This window comes from Lathamus discolor, chromosome 7 (assembly GCF_037157495.1).
Source record: "Lathamus discolor isolate bLatDis1 chromosome 7, bLatDis1.hap1, whole genome shotgun sequence".
NCBI classification, from domain to species: domain Eukaryota; kingdom Metazoa; phylum Chordata; class Aves; order Psittaciformes; family Psittacidae; genus Lathamus; species Lathamus discolor.
Window position 1 is genome coordinate 1,671,819 of NC_088890.1, and position 17,951 is coordinate 1,689,769.

A 17,951-nucleotide genomic window follows, 5' to 3' on the forward strand; every position below is an offset into this window, starting at 1 on the left:
CAAAGGAAAGGCACCATCGCTGACTTTTTATATGGGGGTAGAAAGAGGTGAGATGACTTATTTATCCACACTCACGCAGCGAATCGGTGGTAAAGCAGGGAGCTGGACCTTTCCAGCTGTGCTTTGAGGCTTCCTATAATGTCCATTGGAACGGTCCTAAGACATTTACCCTTTGAGGATGCCTCCTGCCCCTGCTGCTTTGTGCAGAAATGAGCCCTGTGAAGGCAAGTTCAGCTTTGCAGTGGCCAGGGCTAGAGCAAGCAAAGAGATCTGGTGTCTCAAAGCACATCGACTTAAATTCATGGTCAAAGAGGTAGAAGGGCACACAGAAAGGGCATGCAGGAAACGGGAATGGGACAATACGAGATGCCTGGTGGATCTGGGCTTGAGATATTTCAACTCGCTCCTGTGTTTAGAGGAGCTTGCGTTGGTTTGCTCTATGGACATGCCTTTGGTGGGAGTTGGAGGAAAGGGTTTCTGCTCAGGCACCTCAGCAAAGAGCCTTTCTGCCTTGTCTATGGATTCTTCTGCATTCACAGAGCACAGCGTCACTGTCATTAAGGCTGCAGGAAAACAGCGCATCAGGGCACATCCAGAGGCCAGAGATTGCTGAACCACTTGTGCTGAGCAGAGCAAAGGTGTGTAACGAAGCCCGGTGGGATGTGGTCCATGTGGCCTCTCAGCATGTTCATCAAATCCTCGCTCTCTGGGGCAGGGTTTGAGGCTCTGCCCAAGCATCCAGTCTATGGGAAAGCACGATCCTGTGGGATATCTGCCTGCACTGCCCTTTGGCTGCAAAGAGTGGTGCGGGTTGGGATGGGTGGGAGCTCTGAGAGGGCCATGGGCAGAGGAAAGGCCAGAAGTCCCCATTGCTTTGGTGAGGATGCACACGGATAGGGACAGCAAATCTCCAGGTCCTTCCTACCTGGAGTACTGCTGGTACCTCAGCAGCCCAGCAGGCATCATGTACCTGGGGTATTTACCCTGCGTATCTAATCACTGCCAAGTGTTTAATTACGCAGGAGAAGGCACCACTCAGGCTGAGATGTCTTGGCTTCATCAGAGAAGCTGCAGAAATCACTGCGCTCTACCCTTGGGCTCTGTGAAGGAAAACGCTGCTGCTGGAGTCAACTGAATCCAGAGGGGACAGAAAGCCATTGAGCCCCAGGTTAGCAGAGGACTGTGAGGCAACCGTGCCCGTCAGTGTAACCAAGCTCCCAGGCAGTTTAAATGGGTGCTATGAGCTGATTGCAGAGTGTTTTCCCTGCAGCCCAGGGCCCTTGCTCCACATCCCCACAAATTCCATTCACAGGGATGAGGCAGCGATGAATTTGCTATTCATTAACAACAAATAATATCTCTCAATCCGTCTCGGGTAAGTGTCATTGTGGAATTGTTCTTTCACTTCCATTTTACAGGGATCCCTGTGATAAATTTAGCTTGTAAAGGGTGATTAAGGCACTTCATTATGTTTTAATGTGTCTTTAGGCCTATGTCTAATAGTTTTGCTCATTGTGGATCTCTCTGGGAATAGTTGTCTGCTGCAGCCCAGAAAAGAAGCCTGTGCACGGGGCACAATGGGGCACCTCATCGACCTGGGCAGCACCAGCGGCCCCTGCTTCGTGGTGTGGAATATAGAACGGTGTTTTCATTGCTGGTGGTCAGCATCTACCCCAGTGGTGTTATCATGGGAGGAAACAGGTTGGTACTTTCTTCCCCTCGCTACTCAGCTTAGTCTCAAAGCACAGGGATGGAGGTGACAGTGAGGTCCTGAGCACTTTGGGCCACACAGAACCTTGTATTCACCCCCAGATTTGGGTATTCTCTCTAACAAGTAGCTCCTCAGAGCCTTGCATGGGTGAGGACGGTCAGCGAGGGGGGTATTTGCACCCTGAAGAGCAACCCAGAAAGCCTCCATCCCACACTGCTGCGCCCTGAAGGTGGCTGATTCCTCTTTTGTGCTTCGCTCAGCTGAAAACTTCATCCAGGCACACGTGGGAGCAGGAGTGCCCTGGTTTGGGAAGGCAGGCAATTATTTCCTGCCTCAAGGGAGAAAGTTCACGCTGCGCCGTGCTTTGTGCTTCCTCCAGAGCAGAGCTCCTCTCATCGCTCCCAGGCTTTCTCAGCTGTTTGTCAGTCACCAGCTCTCTTCACGGACTATATAAGGAGCCCAAGTACCTCATTAAGATGTTTCCAATTGCTCTCTGCAGCCACGTGCGCGGCAATGCAGAGTGTAAAACCTAAATTAGACGCTGTAAAAGGCTCTCAGGAAGATGTCCACGCTTTAAGCATTCTGTCTACATGGGAGGGAGCATCTCCGAGCCCACTAAAGGCTTCTGCCCCATCACCTCCTCTGCCTTTCTCTTCCACTGCCACCCAGGGCCTGTTTTGTGTGGGTGGGCATTGGGACATCATAAGGTCATGCAAAATAGGAAGCTGTTTTTGTTCTTCTTGCTCTCTCATGTAGCATTTCCACTACGTACTTGAACTATTCTATTTCCATCTTTCATCTCTTTTAGAATTCTGAAGACCCATTGATAAAGCTTTTTACATGATATTATGGCAGGGGGCTGGAATTAAATGACCTTAAGGTCCTTTTCCAACCCAAACCATTCTGTGATTCTACGATTATGAGAAATTCTGGATGCGCCATCTTCGCTCCGTATCTGCTACTTCTTGTGAGCAGCAGATGAAGACTGAGCATGTTACCACAGATAACAGCATTGGGAATGAAGTGTTCAGCAGGGGAACCTCTCCCATCCCTTCAAGCATAGATGTAGTTGCAGGGGGTACAATCCTTAACACAGGCAGACAAGACCTGTGTCCTGCGGCCAGGCTAGTGTTGTGCTGGTTCCTGGCACTTTGAGATAGCTGCAGCAGCCTTCCTCCCTCCCTGCATTCAACTGCTGTGCGGCGTTGCCGCATAAAGAGGGACATCCTGGGAACGCAGCAATGGATGGATGCGCAGCAATGGAAGGATGCGCTTCATAGATGGGCCATGCCATGCACCATGCCTTCAGGATGATGAGCTGCTCAGTGGCCCATGTGTTAGTCCCTGGGACATGCACTTTTGTGCTGTCTGAGAAGAGCAGGGCAGTTGGTGCAGTCCCAGAGAGTGCCCTTCTGGTCTGGTTAGAGCCTGTGAGCATCAAACGCTCTCATTCATTCATCGGAGGGTGATAAACAGCCTGGGAAATGCCTGCTTCGCTCAGGTCACATTCTTGCTCTTTTCTCAATGTGACATCTTTAAAAGCGTATCTGCTAATGTCACAAGGGACCCGGAGGAAATCCCAGCCTGGCCAGCCTGGCGCTGGGTTTCCTGAAAGAGAAAATGCTCAGGTTGCTTTCTACAGGGCTGTTTCTACAGAAAATAAGGGATTTAAACACTTCTTCCCTAGGAGAAAATACTCTGCCCAATCTGGGACAAAGCTCTGCTCTTTAGACATGGGCATAATGCATCGGTGATCACATTTTGATCACATCACTTTGCCACGCTCCCGTGACTGGCAGAGCTGAGACTATGCATCAGGCAAAGGGCCACAGTGCTTGCCATGCTGTCAGTCAGCTTTAGGGTGGGAAGGAGAAAGTCATTCCAGTAACAGAATGGGAAGAAGTCTATTTGATTCAGAACAAGGTGCTCACTGTCCCGAGAGCATCTATACCCGTGTGGCTCTCCTTGAGCTCTCCCCAGGCTCTCTGCCCTCCCAGGGGCGTCAAACTCCCTTTAAAGAGCCTGATAAAGGGGAAACCTCATTCCCAGTGCCGGCGTTTAAGGAACACCGTATGCTCCTCAGTGACCTCAGCCTGTTCCCTACCTTATTTTCTCTTTTTTCCCCATAGAATACCAGGAGCCCTTGCAACTCCCATGAGCCAAGCTCACCAAGGCTGGATGGAAGCACCGGGAGCCACACAGGTGCCGTGATGGGATAAACTCTGCGGCGCAGTGATTTTGCAGGAATTTGCAGCTTGTCCCTTGAAGAGGAGGCAGAAGCAAAGGCCCCGATGTCCTCAGCTCCGGTGCTGTGCAAAGCCTCTGTGCCACGGTTGGAGCTCTGCAGCTGCTCCAGCATTAGCTTGCAGCGGAGCCGCTCAATGGGTACGTGTGTGATCACGGAGCGCCCACCTGGGCAGGCGCACGCTTCCATGCGCACGGTGACCTTGAGCCGGGCTCGCTCCGAGGTTCCCATGCAGCTGCTGCTTTGCATTGCAAGCCATATGGCCGGCACCAGAAACACCGCCTCTAATTGTAGCTCTCAACCTGCCAAAGTCCAAACCAGGGAGAGTGATGGGGACAGAAGCTGGGGGTGGGGACAAAACTGATAAATACATCTGAGATTTGCTTGAAAAAGATGCAGGAAGGAGGAAAAAAGCGAAGGAAAGAAGTCCTGCAAGGCAGAAGGGTTCTTTACTCCGGTAAAAAATCACCTTCTTTGACCTCGGGCACCTGAGTCAGCTTTTTCCAAGTCCATATTTTACAATACTGAAAGCGAGGAGGCACCAGGTGTGTGGGAAATGACAGCAAAATTGTGTCTAAAATAGCAAGGGTGTCCTTTCTAATGGAGGGCTGGAGAGGACCTATTCCTAAGCAAACTGCTGATGCTGACCTTGTTTCTGGAATCTGCTGCTTTTCAGTAAGGTGGGGTTATGCGTTATGGGGATTTAGAGGGTTCAGAGGGGCTCAATGCAATGGTTTCTGAATGCATGGCTTGGTTTTATTAGCAGAGCATGGTCTTGTTCCTTCCTTGCCTGGCTGTTGTGCCAGTCTGTCCCCAGGCAAAGCTGATGCTAAGTAACTACTAGGTCAAAGCGGAGAGGCTTTTCACCTATCGTTGTGGCTGCCCCATCCCTGGCAGTGCTCAAGGCCAGGTTGGACACAGGGGCTTGGAGCAAGCTGCTCCTGTGGAAGGGGTCCCTGCCCGTGTCAGGGGTTGGAGCTGGAGGAGCTTTAAGGTCCTTTTCAGCACAAACCAACCTGTGGTTGACCCCACCAGATGCAGGCATGTCATTTTATTCAGGGAGGACCTTCCAACCAGCAATTCATAGGCATTCAGTGGGGTCCTCCCGGGTCTCAGTTAGCTCCTTCATCTCAGAGGGGCCAGCCACAGCATTCCACAGAGCTGGAAGACCCCAGGGATCAAAGGCTTTGGTTCAGCAAGGTCAGGAGAGGAGACATCCATAGACACTGCATGCTTTTCCAACAACGTCTCCTTCCACTGCTCCAAAAGGAAAGCTCAGATCAAAGCCAGGATAACCCAAAAAGTGATGGGAGCAGCCCTGGGAGCTTTGTTTCGCAAGGTTAGGCCACTCACCTCCCTCTAATGCACCCAGGGACAGAGAGCATCCTGGTTATCCGCTTTGCCGTGGGGGGCCTGGAACTTTGCAGCGTGAAGAAACCCACATTCCAGCTCTTTCAAAGAGAGCTGTAATTACAAAGCAAGGAGGAAAAGCCCTATCAGGAACCAGTAAACCAGCAGAATAGGTAGACACCTCTGCCTCTAATTTATGTGAGCTTAGAACTCGTACCAAGATTGGCTTAATTACCTGGGAACAATGTATTTCTCCTGGATTGCAGATCAGCTTGTTAGCGATACACTTTCCTTTACTTCCAGTTGAAATTGATAACACATCCCTCACTCAAAACATTGTCTCCCAGTCACCATGGTTACTGCCAGGTTTTCCACAAGGACCCAGCATATTCATCTGTCAAGTATGCTAATGGGGAACGGACCCTGTCACACAAAGGAGCAGGCTATTCAAACATACACTTGCCAAATAATTGTACATGTCAAAAGAATGATGCTTGTTATTTGCCTAATATTATCCCCCAGAAGTGGGAAATAGTTCAGCTCTCAATGCAGAATGGCTTGCCCTTATCAAATAGGCAATTTGCTGATAATTTAGACTATTAGAGATCTTGGGGTGGGGAGACAAAGAGGGGGGTGGTGGTGGTGAATGCAAGTGGCCTTTTATAATTGCACTGAAAGCAAAATGGGACATAAAGCGCCCCGGCGGTGCAGTGATGAGGAGCATCACGGGGAGCACTGCGGGCCTAGGTGAGGGGCTGCTCGCAGGCTCCCCTCTCCCCTCGGCCAGGTAGCTGCTGGTGGGTGGTTAATGGTAATTGAGCAGGAGCCCTTTCCTCCGCTGTGGTTTTTTATTGCTATTTATCTTCATGATGGGCCAATTTCCAATTTGTCTATGGCGGTAATTAAGCCAAAGAAAAACGTTACTGTAGGATTCTGCCAAGTTCCTGATGTTAGCAGCTGGAGTTGTCGAGCCTGTGCTGAAATACCTGTGGCCAAGGCTATGGAGGGTCCTTTTCTCTCAGTTCGGGGCATTTAAAGGCTCTTCCCATTCAGAGCAGGTCAGCCTTGGGGCTGTGGCTCTCATCCGCAGCAAAGTGTCTAGCAGAGGGGTGAGACCACAGACCCCACATCACCCGTGCCATGCAGGGGAGGACAATCCTGGAGCACAGCTCTCTCCAGGTGAAGAACTAATGAATGTCTCTAAGCTGAGACTCTCAGTCTAAGCTGTAAAAGCGGCAAATCCTCAGACACCTCTGTTTCTTTGAATGGGATGGCCAAACCCCCTTTCAATATCATCTCAGGGCAGGTGGGCTTTCAAGTATTATTGTTTCTCCCTCGTGTCGTTGTGTAAGGAAACAAGGGGGGCCACAGAAATGATTTCTTCCTCTCCCAACCCTTTTTCTACCCTTCCTCCACAAAGATCGAATCCATGCTGCAAAGAGCACTGTTGCTGATGGAAGGCTGGGATGGTGCAGCACCATCACATCCTCATTATGTGACATTACTCCATCCCTGGCAGTGTTCAAGGCCAGGCTGGATGGGGCTTGGAGCAAGCTGCTCTAGTGGAAGGTGTCCCTGCCCATGGCGGGGGGTTGGAACTGGGTGAGCTTTAAGGTCCCATCAACCCAAACCAGTCTGATTCTGTGGTTATTTGCTGGATGTGGCTGAGTTTTGATTGTCTTCAATTGTGGACTCAGATTGCTGAGCCCCCCTGTGCTTGCTGTAGGAGTGAAATGCAGTTTATTTGCCTTGGGGAGGATGGAGAGGCCTCCCTCCTGACTGTAATATGGAGTTCTGTTTGCCCTGGAAAGGCAAGCCCTTAAAACGCACATGTAATGTATGGTCAGGAAGTTGAGTTTAGGGGGTGACTAGTCAATATTGTGTGCGATGAGGACCGAGGGGGGTTATAGTTTGCTCTCTCACGGTGTTTCTTGTGAACATCGTAAACCAAACGCTATCTTTATAATGAGCAGAAAACAGAGGCAGAAAAAAACAACCATCAGCAAACGACCTAATCGGCTATTAAAATATTTCCAAGCAGTGGAATGAATACAATTCCCACCTCAGAACTTAATTTGCCTCTGTACAAAATTAACATAGATAAATAAATTAAAGGAAAAAACAACCTCATCCAAACTGCTCCCTAATAAAATGTGATCATAGCAATAATAAGCTGCTTCAGTGCGTGAATTCGGTTGTATTAATTCACCCCTGGTGTAATTGACAGCTCTCAGCCTTCAGCTTTCCGCTGAACAGCGTACTACGGCTGACTTATTATACCTGGCACTTCAGACGCTTCCACATCTCATTGCCTAATTGTGTTCTCTTCTAGCAGGTGAGTGTTAAACTCAGACATTAAAGGATCTCTGCCAATTACCTGAAGCTCAACATTTGATCTGTCTGAAAATCTCAGCGCTCCTTGGGGGACTGCTCCTCGGTCTGCATCCTGAGTGCTGCCTCCTCCACTTGGCTTAGCGCAGTGTAAAGTGTGAGTAACTCTACTCCTGGTTTTAAGGGCGTAACAAAAGGGAATAAACAGAGGGAATTCAGGCAAGCAATCCAGCCTCCCCTCTGCCTGTTCAGCATTAATGCTAGCATTAATCCACCAGCAGCTGCTAATTACGTAGGATTTATAGCAGAATGTATTGCTTGCTTTGCCAGTTTTCCAGATGCCGTTTGACCGGTGCTTCTGTGTGATACCTTGTACAAGCAGCAGCTTTTCTGGGATTACCTGTCCATTGTATTGCTTCTCCTGCTTGTAGTTCACTGCTGCGTTTCAGCCTGTGGTCATTGGAAAAGCCTGTACGGCTCCAGAGACCCTTGTTGGCAAACCAATCAGTTAAATTAAGAGAGCTGGATTCTCATTGCTGTGCGATGACATCTTCAATTTAGCTGGTGCCCCAGTGAGGAAGTAAACAAACAATAAAAGTGTCACAATTCCTTCTAGTTGCATTAGACAAACAAGGAGTTTATTCAGCGTTTTGGCAAATGAAAATTTAAGCAAACTGTCAAGGGAGACGTTTTCCCCATCAGATGCTTTCTGAGCGGGGATTAGAACAAGAAAGAGCTATCACCCACCATGTCATTATAAACAAAGGCTCCTGTGAACCCCCTTTATTAAAGATTAGCAGCACTGATTACAGCCTCGCAGGCTGAGCCGAAGACAAATTAGAATCTCTTTGCCATGGGATAACTTACATTACCTTCCTGGGCACTGAGGCTGTTGCAAACAGCAGCATCCCGAGAGCAGAGAGAGTTTTCACCGCGGGCCATTCATCCTCTGCCATTTAGAAACAGCCCGGAGATCTGTCTAGACCTGTTTGCTGCCAGAGACCAACACTTCATTGCACCTCCTGCCGTAGCAGACCAGGCAGTCATGCGATGAGGAATACCAGATTTTGGGCATTTCTCATGGATAACCCTTAAGGCTGTTTCAGAAGTGGTTGCCAAGCCAAGCACCAAGGAGTTCTGTTCCAGCAGGGACAGACTAGGATGCTAACACAGTGCTTAGCAAGCCAAGCAAGTTCAGCTTTCAGTGCCATGTGGTGGCCACGGGCTTGGTGCAGAGTTAAAGACCCCTCAGGCTAGTTGCAAAGGGCTGGAATTACTGTCTGTGACTTGTAAACATCAGGATCCTGCTCTCGCCCACCAAAGTCCATGCATGCATATATAGGAGATGTGTGTATGTACCCTTCTGGCCATCAAAAGTATCCTAGATAGCACCAGAGACCAAGCAGAAACAGCTGCAGAAGGGCTGTCAGACTTCCCAGTGTGACGGAGACTGCCCTTCTGGCCTCCCACATGGGGCTGTTGTCTTTACATCCAGCACAGGACAAGAGTGCCTTTGTGGGTAAAGGAGAAAACAGCTCAGCTGTGTCACAACCATGCAGGGGGGTCAGCTACCTCCATAGGAACCATTCCTGATGCAGCAGGGCATGTCCGAGACGTGATGCTCCACTTAGCGGTGTGGACTGACCTCTCCTGGATGGGAAGGACCACAGACCCACTGTCCCTCTCTCACAACACAATAACTGAACTGTTTCCCTCTTCTCTCCCCTTCCCACCCCAGACTCAGAGAGCTCATCTGACGATGGCAGTGAGGAACCAGTGCAGGAATTGTGCTAACATGAACCTATCCCACCTGTCTTCAGAGAGGATGCATCTAGATTCCTGTAGGAAATCAATAACCAAATGTACCCATAATTTCCATGACCCCCTTGCGATCCTGCTTTATTACCTTCCAGCCCCTACCCATCGCACCTCCTGATTCCCCTTCCCTGAAGCCCACCAGTGTCCATAGGAAGCTGTTCTCCCAGGCAGGGAATGGTGTTCAGAGCAAGCCTTCTTTTAGCAGCAAGGAGCTGAGGGTGGAATGAGCCCTGCCACTTGCACGGTCACAGCACCAGGCTTTGTTTATGTACCCAAGTGACGAGCAATTAAGTTGGAGACAACACATTCTATGCAGAGCACAGGCCTCATGATGTGCTTTCTATTAAGGCTGCCTCACATTTCCTATTATTAGACTCCGCTTTGTGTTACAACTTCTCCCAGTTCTAACCACTCAGGCTGAAATCCCCCCTCCCGGGTGCTGCTCCTGGCTGGACTGATCCCATTTTGCATGGAAAGTTTCTATCTGCCCTCGGGGAATCCCGAGCATGCTTGTGCAATCTGTGCTAATGGCTCTGAATGACTCACAGCGAGAAGGGGACATGGGAGAGCCAGGAGACCATACCAATGCAAACCAGGCTGTGTAATTAGGCTGAGATGGAGCTAGCAAGGCAGAGGGGTCTTGTAGAGAGGCCTCTCTGATTTCCTGCTGCATGCTCTTTGTTCATAATGAGTGGAAGAGCGATCCTGCATTGTCTGGTTCCATTTTCTTGGCCGTAAATTACAATGCAGCTCGTTTGACCTCGGTGTCATCATCCCCAGCAAATTGCGACTGGTTCTCACACTGTTATTATGGAGCGCAATGCTATACAGGGCAGTCATTCTCCCTCCGCCTTCCATCACCTATGCTTTCCTGTGCTTCTGAAACAGCCAAAAGCTTTCATCACTGTGTGACTGGAAAAGCGCCATGGGTTAAAGCAGCAAAAGGTGTGTGCCTCACAGGAGAAGGGCAACAAGTAGGGCTCTGAATTCCAGTTTTAAGGGCATGGTTAGAGCTGGTCAGTAGAAAAATACTGGGAGGTGAATTGCTTCACTTTGTGCACAGTTCATCCTTAGTGGGAGAAGCATCGAGGCAAGAGATCATAGTGAGCTTCCAGGAACCATAGCTTGGATAACTGGTGCAAGGTCTGGAGCAGGATGATGGTCCCCACCAAGCTGCGTCATCTCCGTGCCTTGTCAGAGCAGCATCTTGCAGAGGGGATACACAGATTTCAGGCTGCACAGGGCTCACAAAGACAGGAAGAGATGGAAGGTCCTGTGGAAGAGATGCAAAGCTGCTGTGTTGAAATGCGACACTTAGGCAACAGACTCGGACTATGCAAAGGTAAGGGAGGATTTAATCTATCGAGGAGGGAAAGGAAACAGTCCCCTGGTGAATGAGATGTTGCTGGGCAGACCTTACTTCTGCAAGTCCCTGCGATGTCTGGCGGAAGGGACCTCCTGATAGCAGTGTCTGGATTGTCTCTATGGGGCTGTTGCTTCAAGTTTCCATTGCCCGCCTCCCCCCCCACCCCATCACAGACATTCCCAGATCCTGTGATCCCATTCCCAGAGGTCACCCTGGGGTTTTATTAATCTGAGCTCCCAGTCCTGCAACAGATACGTTTATAAAGAAGCTAATCCCAGGAGCCTCCTTTCCCTCTCCTTATGGGATCAGGGATGGTGAGGGCAGTGAAACCTACATGGCTTTAAACAAAGTCAGATACACGGGGGAGCTGAAATGAAAAGAAAGGAGCTAAATTATTCCTGCCGAGTGTTGGTCCAGCAGCATCTCTGCTCCCTACGTGTGGCACAGCCTGCTAATGCTTCCCCTATGCCACCTCCCTCCCCAGACTAGATGAGAAACAAACCCATTATCTGAAGGACATTTGTCTGAAACTCCCCTTTTGTGCCTTGGCTATCTGGGGCCTGCAGCTGCCACTTCCCTTTCTTCTTGCAATTGCTCCTACTGCAGCTAATAATGCATTTATCGGGCAGGATTTGCTTATTTACTTATTTGCCTGCATTTATTATTCAGGTAAGAAATGAGTCTTTCTCTCCCCATGGCTATAGCAGAAAACTCGAGTGTTCCGAAGAAGCAGCGGCTCCTGCCTCAGCCGCAAGGAATTGGTTTATTGATACATGGTGCCCTTGCAGCAGCCTCTGGGATGTGGGGTTTTCGCCTGACCGTGTCATCCCTTCCCATGGTAGCTCCTGAAGTGAAGCTCTCACAATGGGACACGAAGCAATCCAAAAAGCAATTTACTTTGCTGACAATTTCCTCTCTCCCCAGAGGTGCGATGGGAGAGATTTCTGCATCGGAAGGAGCGAGGAGTCAGCGTTCCCTGCAGTGGAGATGGGATCAAAGGGCTGCGATGCCCCAGCCCAGGGTGACTGCAACCTCCATAGGTTCGTGGTCCAGCCTTCCAGGGCAAGCAGGGCTTGAACACCTCGGAGGGGTTAGCTCATGAGATGTGACCTTGCAGGCTCAATTTGGATAAATCAGTTCCTTGTTCTTGCCTTCTGTCTTCTGTCTACCTCGCCTTTCTGATGCTTTGGAAATGCTTCTCTTTTGGGGGTACACCAAATGTTCCTTTCGGAATAACCACGGAGGGTTTGAGGGATGAGTTTCTCAAACACACGTACAGCCTGCTTTATTTAATTGCCTGTGGCTATCTTTCGCTCTTTGCTCAAGGGCTGATAGGAAAGGACCTGAATGCTAAACCTACAGGTTTCCTCCTGCTCTATCAATCTTCCCCATTCGGGAAATAACCAGAAACTTCAGCTCTCTCCTGCTTCTGTCCATGGGATACCTCCTTTGGATGTTGCTGTACTCCTAATGAGTGATAGGGCTTTGGTGGGGCAGAGGTGTAAGGCAGAAGTTTGTGCTCAAGTGATTTGCCCTTGCTAATCAGATGACAGAACTGCAACAGAAAGCAATTGGTATGGATGCTGTGGGGAGACAAGAAAGAAATCATTCACTTGCAGGCTGAAACATCTGGAACACCAACTGCCCCTTTGTTTTCGGGAATAATGAAGCAGCTGTTTGAGATCTCAGAGAGATATAAAGGAGGGAGTTGATCTGACATCTGTAGGGGCATTGTTGTGCCTTTGGGGCTGGGGCTGGGAGGAATTCCACTTCTTTTCTCCCTTGGAACAGCAATGTATGAGCTTGAAAAACAGAGGTCATTCAGATGTTCTTCTGCCTTTGCCTGTTACTCCTGAATTAATAGCGTGAAGCAATTTCCCTCACCTTTATAGGGTGTCTATGTAAGAGGGCAAAGAAGAGCAGAATTCAGCCCATAAGGTTTACAAGTACAGGGTCTTGGCCAGTTAGTCACTGGGAAGCCTCTGGCCTTCTGTTGTGGCTGCTTAATTCAGCAGCCACTTGGAACAAACAAGTGGCCCAGACCCTGAATGCTTCAATAGCCAAAATGTACCTTCAGTTCCGTGTATAAGAACTGGGTGGCCCCATGAGAACAGTGTGTTTGGATGGAGCCAGGGCTTATGAAAAATGCCCTGTAAGGGGAAGGAGAAATGGTTCTTCCAGGCAATGGAAGACCTCTTTTCTGCACTACCACCCATGCGGTTGTACCAGCAATGCTCTGCAACCCAGGTTCCCTCCGCTCCCTGACCTGGGAGCTATGAATCACTTTTTCAATGGCAAAGAGTTAGGAAGACGAATTCATTCTGCTGTGTGTGACGGGCATTGCCCTGCTCACCAAGCTGAGGATTTCAGCCTGATTCCTGCTTCTGACAGACCATGGCTTCACCTCCTTGCTGGCAATGGGGACGTAATCACTGGTGCTTTACTCCCTCTGCTCCTTCCCCTCTACTACCGACTGGCCAACAAGCCCTCTCAGAATCAGTGTCCTGAGAGACAGTGAAGCTGTTATATTGCACCCTGTGGCAACACTACTTTGAATGCAGTTTGGCTGACATGTAATAAAAAGCCTCTCCTCTCCACAGGAGCACAATGGCCATCTCAGAGGAAAGAGGGATTCCTCTCCCTGACCTCCATGCATCCTTCATCACTTCAGGCCTTAGCCTTCGAGCCATGCACGTGCCCACCAAGCATCCTCCCGTGTCGCTCAGCAGAGATGCCACTTGCTTGTTGTCCATGTGTGTAATGCAGCGTTCCACCTGTCCTAAGGGAGAGCAGAAAAGCAGAGCTCTAAGCTGAGGCTGTGTGTGCCCTGTATTGCTAAACGGCTGCGGATCGGTACAAGCTGTAGTGGTTCAAAAGCATGTCTTCGCTGATATAACAGCGAGTACTCGGATTGCTAAAGGGAAAGAAGATGGGCTCCCTGTGCACTGTGCTGTTTGATTAGATCTTTGCCTTTCCCCAAGTGCAGATAATGTTGCTCTGTTTGTTGGGTTTGGTTGGAGCAAGTTTAATTTGCTGGTTCTCCCTGCAGCCACCCTGGTCCTTCCAAAGCCAATTCTGGGATCGTTTTTAGAGAAAATTAGAGAAAAACATAAAATTCTCTTCTCAGCTTTGTAAAATCCCACTGGGAAAAGAGCCTTGAATGTGAAGCTGCTTTCCTCTGATAGTGAAGGCGGATGGATTCACTCGTGAGCATTTTCTGCTGAATTATAGCCAAATAGTTTCGCATCTTTCAATGTTTGGGTGGATGGGTTCTGTTTGAAAAATACCTGAACAGTTTTCCTCAAAGCAGAGAAACGGAACCGAAGTGATGTTTTCTACAGGTGTTTTACTGATCTACTACAAGTTTCCCAAAGCCTAAAATGAAATGGTTTATTTCTGGTTGTGTAGAACATTACGTTTGACCCAGAATGACTTGAAACTTGGACCTGGCACTGCAGAGCCTCCTGCACTGGGAGCCTGCATCTCCCTTTCATCTTTATTCAGTTGCTTTCTTTTCAGGAGCACCAGTTTCACCCAGCAGCATAACAGAACTTAATCAGAGGCCTTTTGCCATGGGCCATTTAGATCCTAAACACACATTACAGGGAGAGTAATCTTTAAAAGCAATACAGAGCAGAGATCTCCGTCATTGCTCAGGATCCATTCATGCAGTGTGTGATGTGCTAAGGAGCTGCCTTACTCAATCAGGGTGGGTTTATTCCCCTCCACCCTCCCGTCCTGCCTCATTTTCCACAGCTGTAAAGCTGATAATCTCTTACTTGCCTTCACATCCACCCTAACTCGACCTGTGTCTTCTTCACACACTGGGTGAAGTGTGATCACAGCTAAGCAACGACCATTAGACCCTATAAAATTAGGATTAGCTGGGATGACTTCATTAGATCAGTTGAAGTCATTGGCTGGTGGAAAGAAAGTGTGATTCTCTCCTCTGTTAGCTGGGGCATGGCTTTGTTTTGTGACAGCATGGGGTGTGACTGTAGCTTTTCTCTTAAAAGTCATTGGTTCTGCTTTCTACCACATCCTGTATTCTATCTGCTGCCTGTCCTGAAGCTGCCTCCTTGTCTCATACTGAGCCTCCTTTCATTTTCCTTGGATGCACAGGATCCTCAGATCTGAGCATCGCCCCATAGGTGATCCTACTGTGGCCCAAAGAGAACTGGGTCCTTCCTGAAGGTGGTGCAGACATCGTATTTCAGGTTATAAATCTCTCCCGAGCAGCTCATGAAATACCAGCACCCTGCACTCCAAACCAGGTCTCCAGTACCTGACGTCAACCTTGATTTAGTACATTTAATAGGCCATAGAGGGGAAAGCAGCATTGAATTTAACTCCAAATGCCACTACTGGTTGTGATTTGGAGGGGTGATAATAGCAGCCAATGCTGAAGAACCGGTTGGGTTTTCCCACCCATGGCTGCTGCTTAATACAAATGTAATGAAACAGTAATTGTGTACTGAGCAGGGAAAACCCTGTATGAGATGATGAAGATATGCACTGAACGCTGCTGGCCAGGCCACAGCTTCTACATCCCTATTAGGAGCCTGTTGAACCTCACTAAATGTGTTTGCAATAACTACTCGCTATTTCATTACGGAGCAATAACTCTCCTTATTGAGTCTAAATTAAATCCTTATTTGAGACACTTCATTTAAGGCGTTACTGGGAAACCCACCTTGGAAGAGGTAGAGCCAACCTTTGCTTTATGGCTTACAAGATTACATTATACACATACGTATAAATGTCAGATTCCAGGGAATTTCACCTCAGTGGCTGCAGCCCACAGCCACAGTCCCCAGGGTCAGACTCAAGGCTCAGCCTGAGGCTGTTCATTGCATTAAGACCACCATAGGTCCTATGACTCCCTCCCTGCCCAGTGTTACCAGTTCCTCCCCCTTACAGCTGTGTGCGGAACCAGCATCCCCATTAAACTTCCCTCTAAAAAGGCTGCCAGAGCTGAATGCTGGAGTCTCCCCAAGGTGTGTCCAACCTCCATGTTAAGCTCAGCAGTATTAATGGCCTTCTGGAAGATGGTGCGAAACCAGTCCAAGCAGCTTGTTCCATCAGGAATGGGCAGGAGGGTAAGTGTAGACAGGTTGATTTGTACATCGGGGTATGAGCAGGATCCTTCTGCTAGCCTATGATGAGGTGAATGATTCACCTCCTGCACACCATGGCCACTGGAAGTCACAGCAAGAGGGTTTGCTCAGGGAGCCATCAGCTGGGTCATGCCCCTTGAAAAATGAAGGCTGTTATTCAGGATTTGAAACGAAAAGAATCCATAATATTGATTGTTCCTGACTGGGAGCATTAAAGGTAGATCTCAGAGAGCTTTGTAGACCTGCAGCTCTTCTCTGCCAAGGCAACCGAAAGGCCATTTCTAAGCTGCAGTAGAGTGAGTGGTAGAGGGAAGATTGCAGCTACCTCTGCTGAATCCTCTCTCACCCACTTTTAGCTGGGTAAAGCAAAAGAGACCCCTTGAAGTGAAGGTTTTCAGTACTCCTTTGAAAACTCAGCCCTCACTGCAGTGTATTTAGAAACCGCAGTGGAAAGGGACAGCTTGTCTCACAAGATAAAGGGATGGTTTAAGATCCTTCTGCTCTTAGGTCACTGGTCAAGGTTGGTGATGGTCTAATCGGAACAAACCTCATTCCTTCCCTGATTACTGCTGTTGTAGAAAGCGCCTGCTCCATGGCTCCTCCTCCCTGGTTCTTTGTGGCAACCCAACTCAGGGGTGAGGGGGCACAGAAACTGGTCCCTGTTCTCCCCCATAAATGCTTCCATGAAGCAGCATGTCGGAAACCCACCATGGTTGGGACTTCTGCACATCAGTAGTGCAGGGCGGCCCCTCCGTTTGAGGACATGTACCTCTTGGCAGGGAAATTACAGCTCTGAAACAAAGCATTCCTAGAAGAAGGGCAAAATCTACCTCCCTTCTTTTTTACTTCTTCCCAATGGAGGCAATGTGCTGTAGAGAGACCGCTCTAATGAGCAAAACTCACCTGAATCCTTTAGAGCTGGAGACATTCACATCCTTATCAGGCTCCAGACTTAGCAGCTTGGGCCTATTTCTAACATAAAACAGAATTTTGCCTAAAAGCCATTACTGCTTCTTGGAGAGGAAAGAGATTTTGACTCTTGACAGTCCTGGGGCTGGGCTAACACAGTTATACCAGAGATTTCTCCTCCCAGAGTCCTTTTAAACTCAAGAGTCTGTGTTTATACAGTGTTTAGCCCAAAGGGGGCTCATTCTGTGTTGGCCCTTTGGCACTGCAGCAATAAACAGGATTAATAACTGGAGTCAGCAGGGCTTGGTACCCATTAGAATTTCCCATGGACTATGCAGAAGGTGCTGTTCCTACAAGCATCTTGGCAGTGAATTATTTATGGGCAGCATAAGGATCGTAGTGCTTGCCAGTTTATTAGATTTATAACTAGCTGTGCTAGGTCCAGTGTGTGTATGCCTGTGCATGTACGAGCATGGACTTGTTTGGCTGTTCCTCTCCAAGCCCCTACTAGTTAAGGGAGATCTGCTCACATACGTTTCCAATATAAACACGTCACTTTGTGACTCAGACAGGAGAAAATCCAGGAGAGGCAAAAGGATTGTTAGTAAGGAAAAGAAAGAGCTTGCCTGGGTACCTCAACGAGAGATGCAAACTTTTTCATCCAAGCACAGGCTGAGAAACGAAAACCCCAGTTTATCCGAAGGGTGAGAAAGTTTGGTTTCCTTCCCAATTTCACAGCTTCTTAGAGCCCTGCCTGTGTGAGTTTTACTTGGAAACATGTGGACTTCTGCCTCCTTCTATGCATATGCATCATTTTGCTACCCAAGGAACTCCAAATGGGCAGTTCACTGGCTGGGTATTGGAAAGGATTTTAAGCACAATTCTCTTTTCGAACCCATGGATGGGAGCACTTGCCTTCCAGCTAATGCCTGCTATTCTGATTCCAACAGATCTCAGAATAGATGTTATTAAAGGCTCATCTTTTCCTGCTCTCTCTGATACATCTGTGCTATGATGTTGCCAGTAAAATCATCACTGCATATGAAGGCGCTGGCCTGGGGCCATGGAGCTCTACAACACCTCTCTCTGAAGCAGCACAGGTGA

The 17,951-nt window shown here is 48.8% G+C and overlaps 1 long non-coding RNA gene across 2 annotated transcripts in view; it reads right to left on the minus strand.

Annotated features, from left to right (window-relative positions):
- Window positions 1–8,350: 8,350 nt before the first annotated feature.
- Window positions 8,351–17,951, minus strand: part of LOC136018225 (uncharacterized) — a 40,549-nt gene continuing 30,948 nt past the window's right edge. Inside the window, exon 3 of one of the 2 annotated variants that reach the window (XR_010614305.1) lies at window positions 8,351–10,728. This is a non-coding gene — a long non-coding RNA (uncharacterized LOC136018225). Of the gene's footprint in view, window positions 10,729–13,236; window positions 13,601–17,951 lie in introns of those variants that run through there. The other variant, XR_010614306.1, reaches the window with a different exon arrangement.